The sequence below is a fragment of the Bombina bombina genome, chromosome 6 (assembly GCF_027579735.1).
Source record: "Bombina bombina isolate aBomBom1 chromosome 6, aBomBom1.pri, whole genome shotgun sequence".
Lineage (NCBI taxonomy): Eukaryota > Metazoa > Chordata > Amphibia > Anura > Bombinatoridae > Bombina > Bombina bombina.
Genome location: NC_069504.1, coordinates 454,400,140 through 454,421,070, shown reverse-complemented (window position 1 = coordinate 454,421,070; position 20,931 = coordinate 454,400,140). Strand labels below are relative to the sequence as shown.

General features: G+C 34.9%; 1 protein-coding gene across 1 annotated transcript in view; it reads right to left on the bottom strand.

Moving 5' to 3' along the window:
* Positions 1 to 20,931, bottom strand: part of LOC128664462 (follistatin-related protein 4-like) — a 1,075,469-nt gene that overhangs the window by 844,518 nt on the left and 210,020 nt on the right. The window lies entirely within an intron of this gene.

The window sequence follows — 20,931 nt, the reverse complement described above, 5'->3', positions numbered from 1 at the left end:
CTACTCTAAGCCCCCTAATAAAATAACAAAGCCCCCCAAAATAAAAAATTCCCTACCCTATTCTAAATTAAAAAAGTTACAAGCTCTTTTACCTTACCAGCCCTGAACAGGGCCCTTTGCGGGGCATGCCCCAAGAATTTCAGCTCTTTTGCCTGTAAAAAAAAACATACAATACCCCCCCCCCAACATTACAACCCACCACCCACATACCCCTAATCTAACCCAAACCCCCCTTAAATAAACCTAACACTAATCCCCTGAAGATCTTCCTACCTTGTCTTCACCATCCAGGTATCACCGATCCGTCCTGGCTCCAAGATCTTCATCCAACCCAAGCGGGGGTTGGCGATCCATAATCCGGTCCAGAAGAGGCTCCAAAGTCTTCCTCCTATCCGGCAAGAAGAGAACATCCGGACCGGCAAACATCTTCTCCAAGCGGCATCTTCGATCTTCTTCCATCCGGAGCGAAGCGGCAGGATCCTGAAGACCTCCAGCGCGGAACATCCATCCGGACCGACGACTGAACGACGAATGACTGTTCCTTTAAGGGACGTCATCCAAGATGGCGTCCCTCGAATTCCGATTGGCTGATAGGATTCTATCAGCCAATCGGAATTAAGGTAGGAATTTTCTGATTGGCTGATGGAATCAGCCAATCAGAATCAAGTTCAATCCGATTGGCTGATCCAATCAGCCAATCAGATTGAGCTCGCATTCTATTGGCTGTTCCGATCAGCCAATAGAATGCAAGCTCAATCTGATTGGCTGATTGGATCGGCCAATCGGATTGAACTAGATTCTGATTGGCTGATTCCATCAGCCAATCAGAAAATTCCTACCTTAATTCCGATTGGCTGATAGAATCCTATCAGCCAATCGGAATTCGAGGGACGCCATCTTGGATGACGTCCCTTAAAGGAACAGTCATTCATCGTTCAGTCGTCGGTCCGGATGGATGTTCCGCGCTGGAGGTCTTCAGGATCCTGCCGCTTCGCTCCGGATGGAAGAAGATCGAAGATGCCGCTTGGAGAAGATGTTTGCCGGTCCGGATGTCCTCTTCTTGCCGGATAGGAGGAAGACTTTGGAGCCTCTTCTGGACCGGATTATGGATCGCCAACCCCCGCTTGGGTTGGATGAAGATCTTGGAGCCAGGACGGATCGGTGATACCTGGATGGTGAAGACAAGGTAGGAAGATCTTCAGGGGATTAGTGTTAGGTTTATTTAAGGGGGGTTTGGGTTAGATTAGGGGTATGTGGGTGGTGGGTTGTAATGTTGGGGGGGGGGTATTGTATTTTCTCTTTTTACAGGCAAAAGAGCTGAAATTCTTGGGGCATGCCCCGCAAAGGGCCCTGTTCAGGGCTTGTAAGGTAAAAGAGCTTGTAATTTTTTTAATTTAGAATAGGGTAGGGAATTTTTTATTTTGGGGGGCTTTGTTATTTTATTAGGGGGCTTAGAGTAGGTGTAATTAGTTTAAAATTGTTGTAATATTTTTCTTATGTTTGTAAATATTTTTTTATTTTCTGTAACTTAGTTCTTTTTTATTTTTTGTACTTTAGCTAGTTTATTTAATTGTATTTATTTGTAGGAATTGTGTTTAATTAATTTATTGATAGTGTAGTGTTAGGTTAATTGTAGGTAATTGTAGGTAGTTTATTTAATTATTTTATTGATAGGGTAGTGTTAGGTTTAATTATAACTTAGGTTAGGATTTATTTTACAGGTAAATTTGTTATTATTTTAACTAGGTAACTATTAAATAGTTATTAACTATTTAATAGCTATTGTACCTGGTTAAAATAATTACAAAGTTGCCTGTAAAATAAATATTAATCCTAAAATAGCTATAATATAATTATAATTTATATTGTAGCTATATTAGGATTTATTTTACAGGTAAGTATTTAGCTTTAAATAGGAATAAGTTATTTAATAAGAGTTAATTTATTTTGTTAGATGTAAATTATATTTAACTTAGGGGGGTGTTAGTGTTAGGGTTAGACTTAGCTTTAGGGGTTAATCCATTTATTAGAATAGCGGTGAGCTCCGGTCGGCAGATTAGGGGTTAATAATTGAAGTTAGGTGTCGGCGATGTTAGGGAGGGCAGATTAGGGGTTAATACTATTTATGATAGGGTTAGTGAGGCGGGTTAGGGGTTAATAACTTTATTATAGTAGCGCTCAGGTCCGCTCGGCAGATTAGGAGTTAATAAGTGTAGGCAGGTGTCGGCGACGTTGTGGGGGGCAGATTAGGGGTTAATAAATATAATATAGGGGTCGGCGGGGTTAGGGGCAGCAGATTAGGGGTACATAAATATAACGTAGGTGGCGGTCGGCAGATTAGGGGTTAAAAATTTTAATCGAGTGTCGGCGATGTGGGGGGGCCTCGGTTTAGGGGTACATAGGTAGTTTATGGGTGTTAGTGTACTTTAGGGTACAGTAGTTAAGAGCTTTATAAACCGGCGTTAGCCAGAAAGCTCTTAACTCCTGCTATTTTCAGGCGGCTGGAATTTTGTCGTTAGAGCTCTAACGCTCACTTCAGAAACGACTCTAAATACCAGCGTTAGAAAGATCCCATTGAAAAGATAGGCTACGCAAATGGCGTAGGGGGATCTGCGGTATGGAAAAGTCGCGGCTGAAAAGTGAGCGTTAGACCCTTTAATCACTGACTCCAAATACCAGCGGGCGGCCAAAACCAGCGTTAGGAGCCTCTAACGCTGGTTTTGACGGCTACCGCCGAACTCCAAATCTAGGCCTTAGTGAAAATGAAGAATCAGTTTTTAAAAAAAGGTTTAACATTTGCACCAACATGTAAACTTAATAAATTTGAAACATTAATAAATGTCAATCAGTTCGTCCGAAAATTGACCTTGAAAAGATACTTCCTTAAAACACCCCTCACAAGAACAACAGTCAAACCCAGCAATTTTACACACTCTAATTTTAAAGCAAAATCTACCTTTTACCCCACCCATGAAAAGGGAGAATTCCTAAAAACTTTTGAATCCAAAGTCAAAGATGACTTAGAAAAATTAGATTTAACTAACAAAGTTAAAGTTAATTTAAAACCTAAGGAACGCATAGTACTTAAATTCTTACAAGATAACAAAGATATTATAATTAAACCTGCCGGCAAAGGGGTCGGAATTGTTATCATGAATATTGAATACTATCTAGAAGAGTCATATAGATTACTACTCAATATAACCACTTATACTCAACTTAAACATAATCCAATTAATGACCAAAAAAAGAAACTTTATCAACTTTTAGATCAAGCTAAACTATCAGGGGTTCTCACAGATTCTGAATATACTTTTTTTTTACAGGAGAATCACCCTAAAACACCCACTTTTTATTTTTTACCCAAAATTCACAAACATCTTACTTTTCCCCCAGGTCGTCCAATTATTTCTGGAATAGATTCGATATCATCTAATTTATCCCAATACGTTGACCACTATCTCCAAAATTATGTAACCAACCTACTACCAGCATATCTAAAAGATTCAACACATTTCCTTAACCTATTCTAATATCATTTATATCATTTATTTCATTAAATATTCATGTAATTTAATATAAATTGGACAAACTAGTAGTTTACTAAGAGACAGAATTAGGGAACATATTTGGAACATAGAACATAAAACAAATAAAATAGTACTTTATCAACACTTCACTGAGATTCACCAAGGAGACATAAGGTGTTTCCAATTTTTAGGTATTCTTAAGATTCAACCCAATATCAGGCAAAGTAACATTGAACAAAAATCTTCTAAAAAGGGAAGCTGAACTTATTTTCAACTTTAGAACACTATACCCTCATGGACTCAATAGTTCATTTGACTTAAATACACTTATCTAGATATTAGTTCTAACACTTTTGTTATAATCTAATACTAATACTACACGTGTCTATTTTCTATAAACATATGTATCTAACTAGGCAATTTTGCTAGTTAAGAATCTTCACCCATATTATCATAATTGTATCTATTTCACTACACACTGTTAAGGAACATATTATTGCATCCTATTTTGCATTATTAGTTTCCATTTTATTACTTAGATGGTTTTATATACCACTTTTTTCTACATTACTCCTATATCGTTATCACCACATACCTATATATATTATGTAAATATACTCCTGCCCGTCCCCTAAGATCCAACAGCAACCTGCTTCTTGCGACCTCTAACATCACCTCCTCTCATTCTAGACTACAGGACCTCTCTCGTGTGGCACCAACCCTCTGGAATGCACTTCCTCGAGATGTCAGACTTGCCCCTAACCTCTCCTCCTTTAAACGTTCCCTAAAGACCTTTTTGTTCAGGGAAGCTTATCACCCGACTTATTAACAAACTAACTTCAATTAACTAACAGTTGCCCTCTATCTCCTCACTAATATCATTCTCACCTCTGCAGTCCCCACCTCCTGTTTCCAATCCTCTGACCCATCTAGATTGTAAGTTCACACGGGAACAGGGCCCTCAATTCCCCCTGTATTTGTCTGTAAAATGTTGTGTCTTATCGTATTATTTCTCCACTGTATTGTTATCCTTGTACCCATGGCCATATATATATATGGATTATTATAATACATTTCACTACACAATTATTTACTTTCTAGTACTGTTTTATAAAAACTATTTAAACACTAGTTCCGCTCACTATGTCTATATCTATATAATAAATGTATCTAAGTGAACCCAAGGATCGGTGTATATAATGATACTGAACAATGAATATTACTATATTCGTAATTTTAGAGAACTAATCCAGATTTCTCTGTTTACTTAATATTGCATGTTTGATGATTGTACTTCATGTATAGGTTATGATATTCAGACAACTTATATCATTTGTCTACCTCACATTTTATATATTATATAGTCCATATTTTGTGTTACGCCAAGTTAACTATTGGCTTTGGCTATCTAATATATTCCTTGAAACATTTATTAAAGTAAACACACTAAACAGTTCATAGTGAGGAATGAGATACGCCCCTAATACCCCATTGGGTAAATAATATTCTCCAATCATTTACCTTTTCCTTTGAGGTTACTCCCTATAAAAAGGCTTAGGTCACATGTAGTAAGCATCTTGATAATGCGTAGAATTTGCTTACTACTTTCTGTTATTTTAATCTAGTGTGAGCGCCACTCTCCTACACATCATACAGGTTAATCTCTAACTCTTTAACACCTTCAGAGTTTAGACATATGAATAATTCCTGTCTATATGTGTATAGTATTTTACCCTCTCTGTGTTAGACGATTCAGGTTCACTGTTTGTTTTAAATCTCCATGAACAAACCATATGAATAATTCCTGATCGTATATCTCTGTACAGTGGTTATAACATGTAAAACTGGTTGTGGTTCTTACATCACTTGTTTTATAGCTACTAAAAAGCTGCAAGAACCTCTGCATTTAACTCTATTTAACTCTATTCGAGAAAGACTTTGTTTTAAACATAGTATCACTTTGGGATTCATTGGATCACGTAACTGAGTCACATGACCTGACGTCACTCCTAATGGAACACTCTGCAGTAATGCGCTCTTTCACGGATTGTGAGCATCTCTCCTTTTCCCTTTTGGATCAACCTCCATTGGAGTCTGTGCACAGCAGAAGATAATGTAACTTATTGATATCTGTAGCTGAAATATTACCACTATTATTGGGTTCTCCAATTGGAGCTATACGGACATTTTTACTGTTTATATGTTTTTATGCTCCAATATTATAGTGTTAACATCCTCTGATCTATTACTCAGATAGTGATTAATTGCATATTTAGAGCATCTCTTATTATCAAGTATATTTATCATCTTGTTTTATTTGTTTTAGTGATATTTTATTTATAATTACACTTGTGAATATTACATTATATTATCAATCAGATCATTAAATCTTACACATCATTCCATCCTGGTTTACTATTATTATTATATAATTTTTTTCTTTTATTAACTACCTTTTTTGCCCCATGTATATAATTATTGTTTATAGGTTTGCTCTGCCTTTGAAGCGCTTGTCCCAATCCCCTTGTCTTTTTGTAATGTATATCATGACAGGGGATCAGGAATACTTTGGTAAACCTTTATCAGTCAACACCATTCACCGCTGCATCCACAGATGCAAGTTAAGGCTTTACTATGCAAAGCAGAAGCCATACATCAACACTGTCCAGAAGCACCGCCAACTTCTCTGGGCTCAGTCTCATCTGAGATGGACAGTAGCACAGTGGAATCATGTTTTGTGGTCTTTTTTGGAGTGCGTTGCAGTAATCAGATTAGAAATAAATGTATATTTTAAGAAATACATTTAATTTGCAAAGTAAAACATGAAATAATGGGCGCCATGTACTAAGCTTCGAAGTGACCGTCCGTCTGTATTTCCGCATCAAAATTCGCTCACGATCTGCTTCTCGTATGTACCAATCTGCGATCTGCTCGAAAAACCACTATTTTCATCAGCGATCGTAATTTTACTCAACTCATCGTTCTGAAGCCTTTTTCCACTTACTACATGTTCGATCGCACGTAAATTCGCTGTAATCGGAAATTATGAATGTTACAACTAATCCGCCCGCTCCAACTTTCACTGTAACTTCGCGTGATTTGCTTCACGACCATTTAGGTAGCGAATACAATAGAAAACTATAGGGGGTATCAACCTGACGCCAGGTAGAAGTACTTAAGTGAAAGGACTAGACTACTATTGTAGCATTATTGGTTTTTGTATCACTGAATGAAGATGGAGACACTTTTACACATGTTTCTTTTCCGATTAATTCAATTACGAGGAAGAAGGGCTATACAGGCACCGGTTGACAACTTGCAAAGAAGGAGAGGTAGAAGAATTAGAGTCCCTAGAGTTTTCCTTCCACGTATGGGTTTGGAAAGCATTTCTGATTGAGAGATTATCCAGAGATTCCATTTGGACAGAGAAGCTATTATGGAACTTTACAATGAAATAGCAGAATACCTTGAACCAATGACAGCGCGTTCACAAGCCATACCCGGACTATTAAAACTGTTGGCAGCCTTACACTTTTTTGCCACCGGTTCATTCCAAGCTGTCTTGTCAAAGTGAATACCGAAAAGTAAATAAACAATATTCTAAGATTTCTGGGAAAATGCACATTCTTATACATGTCAGCAGCCAGACGTTGCCGCTTGTCTAGCGATTATGACACCTAGATCGTCACGTGGGTAAAGAACTAAACCAATCAGGTCGCAGACTGCTTCTTAACTTTGCTCTTTCGCGCCGAACGAAGCTTCAAAGTTATCAATAATCCGATTGTCTTCGACACACAATAGACGCAAAATTTTACGGCTTGGTTTTTAGTACATTCATGTAACGAAGTGCCATCCGCATGGTGTGAATGCCGGCGGGTTATTTCGATACGGTCTGTGCGAAAAAATTGACGCCTTAGTACATGGCGCCCAATGTGTTAATGTGTTTTCAATATAGTACAGGGTGAATTGAATTTTCAAATAACTCTTTTTGTTATTTTTTTCCCTTTTTTTATACTGTTCCAACTTTGGGGTTGCATTTAAAAGAATAAAATTCTATAAGTGTTATTTCTCTTTGAGTAAAGGCAATAGGAGCTACATAACAGTCTCTCTTAATCCATACAAAAGTTATGGCTTCCAGTATGGCATATAATCACCATTAAAAATCACCTTGGGAGAATAGTGACCCTCTTATTTGAAATAGGAACATTGTCCCTTTTAAATGTGAGGTCATTTTTTTTTATTAGATTAATGGGGGGAGAGGAGTTGCACCACTGGAGGCCCTTTAAGATTGCTAGTGATAAGATTTTTGTTGCAATCAGCAGTAAAGGAACAACCCTAATAAAGACAACACACTGGGCTTCATTTATCGAGCAGCAAAGGGTACTCTGGTGCCATTGTGATGCATGCTCACTCATGCAAGTTAAGAAGCGATAAGACGTTGCTGCCATCTCAGGGGAGGGGAGATAAATTAACTGAAACTTGCTTGTCCAGGGTGATTAACAGGTCATCCAAGAAAAGGAAGTAGTGAGGCACAAGCAGTGGCTATTCAATAATAAATGCAGGCTTTTGCTGCGAGAACAGGTTCCCTAGCTGAGAAGTTTGATCACTTTCCTATTGAGTGATGCAGATGATATCATGGCAAAAAAGGTGATTAAACAGGGAATTTCTAAAGTATGAATTATTGACTGACTTATGTAATTGGCTGCAACCTTATGGTTCACATAGGCAAACAAACTGTGAAAATTTGAAGTAAATTACCGCATTAATTATTTTTTAAGAAACAAACATTATATATATATATATATATATATATATATATATATATATATATATATATATATATATATATATATTTTTTTTTTTTAAATGACCATATGATTATATTACTCAATGGTACAATATAGAAATTTGCACCAGCATATGTTAAATTTGGGCAGGGAATTGATCCTCTAGGATAAACGTTTCTTTAGCTTTATTTGGTGTAAACTGTGTAGAACATCAATAGATAGAAAGCCTCAAGATCAGATTATAAAAATCTTGCTTATGCATGTGTGTAAGGTAAAAAGAAAACACAATTACTCAATTCCCACATGTGCAGAAGGGATTTTCAATATGGGATCATCACAACAATTATATGGATTTTAGATTTATATAAATTCAAGCTAGCCTAGGTAGCCATATATATTAGATCATGAGCTGGGAAAAGCAGTAAAAAGGTAAATATCACAACAATGTAATTCTGGTAATGTTAAAAGGAGAGAACCTCAAAAAGAATATGTAGTCTTTTTGCAGTTAAAGCTATGAACTATTATATTTACTTATTATCACTGAATCCTTTTGCAATGTAATGAAGTGACAACAAACTGCAATATGTGCCAAAAATCCCAGGTGTTCCATTTAAACACTTTAATCATGTATAATGGCAATGCAGATCATCATCACTGTGTGACGGTCATAGAAGACAATATCATAATTGGCTTAATGCTGAATGCTTTATTTACTTCTTTGTGCTACGGAACTGTTGTGTTATGAAAAACTTCAAAATATATTATGTAAGTAATGATAATATTTTTTTAAATGCAGATATTAAAGCTTCCTTGTGATTGATTACCCATAGATATGCTGGAAAGGGTAATATTGCTATTATATTACTTGCTCAATCCTTTATCAAAATGAATGAGTCAAGGCAGAAATATAGTGAGAAATTAAAAAAGAAAAGAAAAAAATATATATATTAATAATAGGGAAATGCTAAATTAAAAACTAGACATATGCACTGTAGCTACAATTATATATTATACAATATTGTCTAACTTACGTAAAGGGACAGTCAAGTCCAAAAAAACCTTTCATGATTCAAATAGGGCATGTCATTTTAAAAAACTTTCCAATTTACTTGTATCACCAATTTTGCTTTGTTCTCTTTGTATTCTTAGTTGAAAGCTAAACCTAGGAGGTTCATATGCTAATTTCTTAGACTTTGAAGGCTGCCTCTAATCTAAATGCATTTTGACAGTTCTTCGCCGCTAGAGGGTGTTAGTTCATGTGTTTCATATAGATAACATTGAGCTCATGTACGTGAATTTACCGAGGAGTGAGCACTGATTGGCTAAAATGCAAGTCTGCAAAATAACTGAAATAAGGGGGCAGTCTGCAGAGGCTTATATACAAGGTAATTAAAGAAGTGCGGAAGTGCAATAATTAACCAGCCATTACAAGTGGCTGGTTGTTGGAACCGTGACCTTGTGGTAGCAATTAGCGCTCTGAAAATTAACCAAAGGTAAGATCTCTGGTTAATTTTCTAAAAGTGCCCCAAATGTCCTCAAAATAGAGGGAATTGTAGTTTTTTTATTTTAAAAAATCTAGCACTTTTTTTAATAAAAAAAAACTGCACTCTGCAGTTTTGGGGCTTTAAAGTTGGTCGGAGTGGGTTGTGACGTTACATTGCGGTCTATGGAAACTGTGTGTTCCCATAGACCACAATGTAAATATATATGTATATGATTATATACATATATATTTATGTGTTAATATGTGTGTATACACATATTAATACATAAATATATATGTATAATTTTCATATACATTTATATTTAAAAATGCTGTCCATCGCTGCGCTTTGACAGCATCAAAACGAGGCTCTTGTGAGCGCAATGCTTCCTAGCAATGTGAATGCAATCTCGCTTTTGCATTGCGATTAACATGTAATACCAGTGCACATTATCGTGCGCTGGTATTATAAACTGGAGCATTAATATCGCTTGCATGCAAGGGATATTTAACGCTCCACTTGTAATTTGGCCCTAAATACATTTTATAAGCATAGTATTAAAGGGACAGTCTAGGCCAAAATGATTCAAATAGGGCATGTAATTTTAAACAATTTTCCAATTTACTTTTATCACCAATTTTGCTTTGTTCTCTTGGTATTCTTAGTTGAAAGCTTAACCTAGGAGGTTCATATGCTAATTTCTTAGACCTTGAAGGCCACCTCTTTTCAGAATGCATTTTAACAGTTTTTCACCACTAGAGGGCGTTATTTTATGTGTTTCATATAGATAACACTGTGCTCGTTCACGTGAAGTTATCTGGGAGCAGGCACTGATTGGCTAAAATGCAAGTCTGTCAAAAGAACTGAAATAAAGGGGCAGTTTGCAGAGGCTTAGATACAAGATAATCACAGAGGTTAAAAGTATATTAATATGGGGGAGGCGGAGCCAACAGCCAAGGCAAGCAGTCACATCTATTCTGAGCTCCAGATATAATCAAGTCATTCAGTGACTAAAATGATTTACTAACTTCTTTAAAAGATATTTATAATAAGCAGTTATTGGGAAGGTTGGTGGTACCCTTAACTCTCCTTGTTTGGATCAAATATACCCCGATACTACCACTTAACAACGCCGTTTGCTGAGGCCTATGCAGCACTCTTAGATTTGATCCTACTCAACTTGCTCGGAAACTTTCTGATCACTCTCTAAATACATATATCCACCTCAAGATTGATACCGGACCCCATGGCAGAGGTTTGCAGTTAAAGGCACTTCAGAGGCTTAAAGCTTTCATATTGCTGACCGCTATTGCCCTTCACCTGTGTGATCGAACCAGCCGGAGGCATTACAATTCAAGAGTCTCATATTCTTGTTTACCTGACAATCTCTCAAGAGCTCATTATCTCTCTACTAATGGATCTGGGCACTCATTTAGATTATCATCAGGCGCAACGCAAGGCAGCTCTACAGATTGGGATTAGCATACCCATAGCTGATGCACTCCCTGGAACTCTGCCTGTTGACAACCAAATCGCTATACATGCCGAGGAGAGTGACGTAGAGCCCCGATACCATTCTCTAGCCCTCTTGGATGCACCGCAGATCCAGCAGAGTCAGCAGAACCAGAATGAGCGTAGAGAGGTCTTAAGGCGGAGGAAAAAGACATTGGAGACTCATCATCCCATATGTGCTGCAGACGCCCTAGCGATATTGGAGGAGCTGCAGCAGTCTGTAAAGCTATATTTGACTGTGAGCGCATTGAGACCATCATGGAGGGCACCACAGCTTCACCACACACAAGTTTCTCCCTGTTGGAGATTTGGAGGTTCCACTCACGAAAGTTTGGAGACTCAGATTACAATAGAGGCCTATTGTCTCAAAGTGGGGGTAGGCTAGATTACCGGCTCCCACCGCAGTATTGATACCATCTACATACTGGGACTGAAAATTAGTTCTTATAAACTCATAGTTAACTTACTTGTTTTATTTGCGGACATTGTTACCCACTGAGAATTATTTTCCATATTTCCCCACTCCACGCTAAAGGGCACATTTAGCGATGTTACCATATATGTCTAGAGTACAAAAAATGGGTATATATGTGAGCTCCAATATGTGTAAAACACAAAAGGCAATAGATCTTTTTAATATTGGCTTCTATATCAATATCTTTATTATTATCCTTTGGTTTTATTTCGGTTAGTTTTAAAAAGAGAATGGTCCACTAAGTACTGGTAATATGAATTATAAAATATAAAATAAGAAATAAGAAATATATGAAATACAGAATGTAAATAATCATTAATTTTATTGTTAAGATTTAATTAAATTATTAATTCATAGAGATAAAAGTATATAGAACAGACAATAAATATACAAAAGCAATAATAGTAGTGATACACCTCCCTATTGGTACCAATCTTATAGTTAAGCTAATTAATTATACTTGTGAATAAAATATATATATAAACAGTCTAAAAGAATATATGCACTAAAAGATTCTTTTTAAAAAAGGAACCTTAAACAATTATCCTGAGTTTAAAAGTTATAACAGTTGGTATGCTTACAATCTGACTTAAGCATATATAAAAATGTTCTTTTTGTTTGAAAAAATGATCCACTCCTGTTTAAATTTAAATATGATTGAGCAGTATAATCCACAATAAGCCAGCATGTGAAAGTAAAGAAAGTATTAAAAGCTCCAGTTGTCCGTATGGGAGACTTTCAGCAAAGTGACATTTCAGTCTTATAACTCCAAAAGCTGCACTTATATTTGAAAAACGGTTTCAAAGTTGAAACTGGTACCTTATTTAGATCCGCTTCCAATGCTCGTTAGTTTAGGGGAGACGCCAAACACAAAGTCCCGTGTCGATCCTTAGACACGCCCACAAGTGCGGGAAATGACGTCAGCGATTTAGTTCCGGACTTCCTTGGTAGCGTCCTTAGCAACGTCTCTGTTGCTGTATCCTCAGTGTATCCTCAGTGTATCATCCGTAATGGTAACGCATTTCAGCTCCTTGGAGCCTTTGTCAAACCATACCGGATGATACTGATGGGGTCCTTTTATATCATTAGTGCCAATACTGATTAATTGTTAATTAGGACATTTTTTATACATTTTATACATTATACATGTTGTGCTTGCTAAACAGTATCCATTGTGTTCATAATATCAGGCTTTTTATGCACAATGTAATGTTTATAATCAGTTAGCTTTCCTAAAATATTGTATTTTTTTAAAAGAACGAAAAAGAATAGAAGAGAAGAATAAATACTAAAGAAAATATAAGCTTATAAGAATAAGAGGCTTATAGATATAAGTTCTCAAAAAAAGAGCATAGTTTTGGATGAATCAATAATTTAATAATTTAATTATTTATTAATAACCACCAACTTGTTAAAAATAATAAATGTGAGATCTGATCTCAAAGGTGATACATTCTTGGTATATTATTAATAAACTATTAATAATAATTGATATATATAAAAAACATATTACCGTACATAATGGACTTATAAAAGTTGATGTCTTAATGGTGACTTTTTATAAGAGTATTTAAGACGATGTATAAATAAAGGAATTTAGGGAATCAGGATATCTAATAGATTTAAAATGTTTAATAGATTAAAACATTTAAAATACATATAAAAGAACAAGTCTATATTAAGGGGATATATACTCTGTTATTATATAAATTTAATGTTTTTTTAGGGATTATTGCATACAAAATCTTTTTTTTTAAAATGTTTTATTTAAAAAATGTTTTATTTAAAAAAGCTCCCTAGTTCAATTTCTAAATTAAGACCCTGAGGGTGTAGTGTATCCAGATTAAAAATCCATTTACTTTCTAACTGCAAAAGTTTATTATGTAAATCCCCTCCTCTTGTTTGTTTAGGCAGTTTGGCTACCCCCATATATTGGAAACATTTTAGATTCCCTCCATTACATTGTTTAAAGTGTTTAGGAACCGGTAAATCTTTATTTCTTTCTTTATCCATGTTTTCGATAGATAGAATGTGTTCTCTAATTCTTTCCCGTAGGGGTCTTTCCGACTCTCCTACGTATTGTTGGCCACATTTACATTGAATTACATACACCGTATTACTATCTGTACATCTAATACAATCGTGGATTTTAAATTCCTTTTTATTTGTGTTGGAAACAACTGTCTTTCTTTTCTGTGAGTGTCTGCAGGATTTGCAGATAAAACAGGGAAAAAAGCCTTTTATTTCGTTTCCTTTTAGGTCTCTATCATTGTTTTGTTTTTTCTTTATGATAGTGGGGGCTAGCTTATTTTTCAGGTTGTTTGCTCTTCTATAAACAAAATGGGGTCTTTCATTAATTAGAGATCCTAGTATTTTGTCTTGTTTCAAAATATGCCAGTGTTTTTTCATAATTTGCTCTGTTATTTTATAATTGGCATTATATTCTGTGACAAATGGTATTTTGATTGTGTTGGTTTGTACATTATCTGGTTCTTTTTGTTTCTTTATTAATAGGGATCTCCTATCTATATTTTCTATATCTTGTCTTATCTCTTCTACAACATTATCTTTGTACCCTCTTTCAATAAATTTTTCTTTCAGAATGAGTGACTGAGTTAAGTAGTCATCCTTCTTATTGCAATTTTTTCTAACCCTCATCATTTGGCCTTTAGGTATATTATTTTTCCATAAATAGTGGTGACAGCTAGTTGAGTGTATAAAGTTGTTGCTGTCAACCGGTTTAAAATATGTTCTTGTATTCAGTTTTCCCTCCTCTATATAAATTTGTAAGTCTAAAAAATGTAAATATTCCTTACTCATTTCTTTAGTAAATCTGATGTTATGATTATTGTTGTTCATATTAATAAAGAAATTTTCTAAAGATTCTGATGTCCCTCTCCAAATGATGATTACATCATCTATGTATCTTTTAAAGAGGACTAGGCTCGCACCCAGTTCCTGGGTGGCTAAAAATTGTTGTTCCCATAAACCCATAAAAAGGTTCGCGTAACTGGGTGCGAACCTAGTCCCCATAGCAGTCCCACAAATTTGTAAATAATATGAATCATCAAATTGAAAATAATTGTGGTTTAAAATAAAATCTATGCTATCTAAAATAAAATCTCCCTGTTCTTTTTTGATTGTGGAGTCATTATTTAAGAAGTGTTTTACCGCCTCTAAGCCTTTTGAGTGTTCAATTATAGTATAGAGTGATGTTACGTCGCAACTAACTAACCACATTTCCTCTGTCCATGTTATATCTTCCAAAAGTTTAATTACTTCTGTTGAGTCTTTTAAATATGAATCAAGAGATACTACATATTTTTGCAGATATCTATCCACATATTGTGATAGGTTGGCAGTCACAGAATCTATGCCGGATATTATTGGCCTGCCTGGTGGGTCCGTAAGGGACTTATGTATCTTAGGTAAGATATAGAACACAGGAATTCTTGGTGTTTTTTTAAAAAGGTAATCATGTTCTTTTTCATTTATCACTTCTAAAGTTTTATATTTATTTAATAGTGATTTTAGTTCCCAAGTATAAAACGTAGTGGGGTTGATTTTACTCTTTTTATAGGTATTTTCATCTTTGAGTAAGTTGTCACATATTCTCATGTAGTGTATTTTATCTAAAATTACGATCCCGCCACCCTTATCTGCATTTTTAAAAATTATTTCGTTATTGTTTTCTAGTTCTTTAATTAAGTTTTCTTGTTTCTTTGACAGATTGTATTTTACTTTATTGATTTTCTTTTCTGGTATATTTTTTATATCATTTATAATTAATTTCTCAAAAGTCTCTAATACTGACCCCTTTTCATGTTTGGGGTATGTATTTTAAATGTTTTAATCTATTAAACATTTTAAATCTATTAGATATCCTGATTCCCTAAATTCCTTTATTTATACATCGTCTTAAATACTCTTATAAAAAGTCACCATTAAGACATCAACTTTTATAAGTCCATTATGTACGGTAATATGTTTTTTATATATATCAATTATTATTAATAGTTTATTAATAATATACCAAGAATGTATCACCTTTGAGATCAGATCTCACATTTATTATTTTTAACAAGTTGGTGGTTATTAATAAATAATTAAATTATTAAATTATTGATTCATCCAAAACTATGCTCTTTTTTTGAGAACTTATATCTATAAGCCTCTTATTCTTATAAGCTTATATTTTCTTTAGTATTTATTCTTCTCTTCTATTCTTTTTCGTTCTTTTAAAAAAATACAATATTTTAGGAAAGCTAACTGATTATAAACATTACATTGTGCATAAAAAGCCTGATATTATGAACACAATGGATACTGTTTAGCAAGCACAAAATGTATAATGTATAAAATGTATAAAAAATGTCCTAATTAACAATTAATCAGTATTGGCACTAATGATATAAAAGGACCCCATCAGTATCATCCGGTATGGTTTGACAAAGGCTCCAAGGAGCTGAAACGCGTTACCATTACGGATGATACACTGAGGATACACTGAGGATACAGCAACAGAGACGTTGCTAAGGACGCTACCAAGGAAGTCCGGAACTAAACCGCTGACGTCATTTCCCGCACTTGTGGGCGTGTCTAAGGATCGACACGGGACTTTGTGTTTGGCGTCTCCCCTAAACTAACGAGCATTGGAAGCGGATCTAAATAAGGTACCAGTTTCAACTTTGAAACCTTTTTTCAAATATAAGTGCAGCTTTTGGAGTTATAAGACTGAAATGTCACTTTGCTGAAAGTCTCCCATACGGACAACTGGAGCTTTTAATACTTTCTTTACTTTCACATGCTGGCTTATTGTGGATTATACTGCTCAATCATATTTAAATTTAAACAGGAGTGGATCATTTTTTCAAACAAAAAGGACATTTTTATATATGCTTAAGTCAGATTGTAAGCATACCAACTGTTATAACTTTTAAACTCAGGATAATTGTTTAAGGTTCCTTTTTTAAAAAGAATCTTTTAGTGCATATATTCTTTTAGACTGTTTATATATATATTTTATTCACAAGTATAATTAATTAGCTTAACTATAAGATTGGTACCAATAGGGAGGTGTATCACTAGTATTATTGCTTTTGTATATTTATTGTCTGTTCTATATACTTTTATCTCTATGAATTAATAATTTAATTAAATCTTAACAATAAAATTAATGATTATTTACATTCTGTATTTCATATATTTCTTATTTCTTATTTTATATTTTATAATTCATATTACCAGTACTTAGTGGACCATTCTCTTTTTAAAACTAACCGAAATAAAACCAAAGGATAATAATAAAGATATTGATATAGAAGCCAATATTAAAAAGATCTATTGCCTTTTGTGTTTTACACATATTGGCGCTCACATATATACCCATTTTTTGTACTCTTGATTGTTTTCAGGCTTAGGGATTGCCTGTTTTTTATGTGTAGCCCAGATCTTATCTAGCGCATTGTTTCTCTCACACAATTCCCCTTAACTACCATATATGTCTAACCTGTATATCGGTCTCCTCTAATGTCTTCTTTTCCCCTCAGCAGTCGCAAAGCGGTTGTATTTTTCTTTGTTTTCAACTTATTATCCTCTCCTTACATAGCTGTGATTCGAATATACTTTAAATTGCACTCAGTTGTCAGCATTTTGCATGGACATATGTAGATATGTAATACTTGTGCCTACAGTAATGTTTCCCTAAACTTTCTATGACTTTGCTAATTTCCACTTGGAACACCATGTGGTCTCTCTCTAAATGATTAATTTGGAGTAGAATCTTGGAAATACCTATGCCATATATGTACTCTAGATAATGTATATCCTTCATGTATACTAACCACGTGGTATATTAAATCTTAAAGCAGTGAGACACTAATAGACCATATATAGCACCTTTATAAAAGAAGGGGAATGTATCTGCCGGCTATAACCATTAGACACTAGCTTCATTTCCAAATGTGCAAACTACATTCTTATTATTCCGTCTATACACTATAAGCATTCCTATTTTTCATTTAAAAGGCAATTGCAACCCAAGCTTCTCTGTCAGCGTCCGAGACAGGCAGCATACCTATGCCAATTTAGATTCTTGATCTCAGCACTGTGATTGCCTTAACACTGCTCTTGCTTTATCTCATGGCATTTTAAGGGAGGTCTATTAATTTAATAGAATGAATATGTGTTCTCTGGGCTATTTATAGTGTTCTCATGCCTAAATTACTTTCATATGCTAATATTGCTGCTATACATATGTTGTATAAGTTACTATCATTTCCATTTGCCATGATGTTAACTACATATCTGTTGTCTATATCTAGGGCTGATCTATACTATACGATATTCAGTATGCCATATTACTCCCACCCTCCATATACCATAATTGTTATGACTACATATACCACTAAAAATTGGTTCTAGCTTCTACATTAAGTCTTGCATCTGCGGGTAGACGATCATCCACCAGAACATCATTCTGGAACATAGCTCTTACATTAGGTTGGCATAGTTTATGTGGTTTAAGAACCTACCAATGTACTATGTGAGATACCTTTAGGCTTAGGGTTTTATGGATTCCCTTCTATAGCATTGACCAGCACATACCCCATGGGAACTCCATGTATGATCCTCAACTAAACAAGTTATTGCAATCTTCAACTCCTCCTTTATAAGACACCATAAGCTCTAATGTTTGTACATAATTTACAGTTCCTTTAGCTATACCCAGCTAACACGAAAACATAACATAATACTCTAAATAAGGCTAACAGTCTGCGTTTTCACTAAACCTATTTAATTGCGAGTTCTTTTAGGACTCTATGGGTTTGAATGAAACTACATGATTGTGTACTAAGGGTCATTGTGTGCAGTTCTTCATTTTATACTATATACTATAATATGGTGCATATCTATTTCCACCAATTTTAATATAAGGTTTCAAAATGGCGCCTTCTGCACTCTTTGTATATATAAGAGCTTATTTTCTTGTCTGCGTGCAATACGTAGTGTGCCTGTTGTACTTTTTACCTAAAATCATAGTATATACAAGCTGTCTGTTAACAGAAGGTAGGTTGCCTATATAAACTGTTGCTACATAAATCTTTATCGAATGCCAATGTACCCTATCTCCCTTAGAGCTCTATTTCTCACTCGCAGGTCCTTTATGTTGGGGCATCTTAATGAGAGCTGTCTAGCTTGATACCGATGTCTAATCTATTACACCAGTTATTTGTTCAATGTAGATAATGTTAGCATGGTATCTAATGTACATCCCTCCAGTAAATTTCACATAATCCCTCATCAATAGACAGTCAATCATATATGTATATACTCAGACTGTGGGCTTCCCTAGCTTTCATAACTTAGATTCTTTATAATGGCCCGCTCCCCCCCAATATTAAAGTGGCTCTTGTCCACTGACTCCTTCAAACCATAATTTAAACCAGTTTACTACCCACTTACACATGTAGGTATGCTCATTGTTTATCTAGTCCTCGGGTGTTTATATACTCAAGGCTCTATATACTTCATTAATAGACTCCCCAAAATCTATACACCTACACCACATCATGATCTGTTAGGCCACGTAGTATATGGTTTACAGAAAATGAGGTTCTTAATACCTCTACACAGGTTATTTCCTGTTATCTTAATCACTACTTTGCTATTAGACTACATTAGACACCGATTGGAATATTTTATACTTGTTGCTGTAAATCTTTGATGTTTCATGATTTTGTATTTAACCTGTGTAAACTGGTTACTGTTTGTTACGATCTCTCTCAACCTCAATAAAAAATGTTTATAAAAAAAAAAAAAGTATATTAATATAACTGTGTTGGTTATGCAAAACTGGGGAATGGGTAATAAAGGGATTATCTATCTTTTAAAATAATAACAATTCTGGTGTAGACTGTCCCTTTAAGGTTATTCCCAACCTCCCTCTAGTCATGGGTGCTGCCATGTTGAAATCGAGCTTTCACTAAATTCTAGTGCTGACAAATTTGCACAGGTGCAGCAACTTTTCTTCAGATACCTGCAGGGTAACCAAAGTTTTATAATGGCTGAACCCATCATTCAGGTGCATGAAATGTATTTAGTGTTTGGTGTCCCTTTAACTATAGTTAAAATACAGTTAAAATATACATTTTAATTTAACATTTTGATAAGTTTCATTATGCTTTGTGAACCAAACTTTGAAATGAAATTTCAGGATTTATTTTGATTGTTTTCCCTGTAATTTAAAACTGAAAAATGTGTTTTACCCTGAATGAAGCTGGTGGCCCTTCTCTGAGATTCAAATTTCACACTCCCCCCTCCTGCCCAGTATTGCTTAATATCTGCAGAAACTCATTTTAATTTGGCCTAAATTCGCCATTGCAAATTAAATAACATAAAAACCCTGAAGGGGCATTTAAAGGGGGATGCCCTTAGGCTGCAAAACAATGGTAATCTTGTTAACAAAATAACAGTTATAATTGATTTTGTATGCAGATATTTTGTAATGTAGTGATTCTGATGCATGTGTTAAAAATCCCTTAAAAAGACAATCTACTTGAAAATTGTTATTGTTTAAAAATATGGATAATGCCTTTACTACTGATTGCCCAGTGTTGCATAACCAACACTATTATAATAATATACTTTTTATTCCTGGGATTACCTGTATCTAAGACACTGCAGACTGCCCCTTATATCAGTGCTTTTTTTTACTTTTTACAATCTTGCATTTTAGCTAATTAAAGCTGGTTCTTTGGAATCCTTTATCATTTTCCATGAGTGTGAGCACAATGTTATCTATATAGCACACATGAACTAGCATTGTCTGGCTGTAGTTCATGATTGTAAAAAGCTAAAAAAAAAAGAAGAAAGCACTAAGATAAAAGGTGGCCTGCATGTGCTTAGAAACAGGCAATTATAGAGGTTATAAATATTTTAAAATAACTATCGGCTAGATTACGAGTTTTGTGTTATGAGGGGTGCGGTGCTAACTTGCACGTTATTGTCACCGCTCACTTCCCTACAGCGCTGGTATTACAGGTTTTCCTAAACCTGGCGTTATTAGGCAAGAAGTGAGCGGAGAGCAAAATTGTGCTCCATACCGCACTCCAATACTAGAGCAGATTAAGTCAACGGTGAGC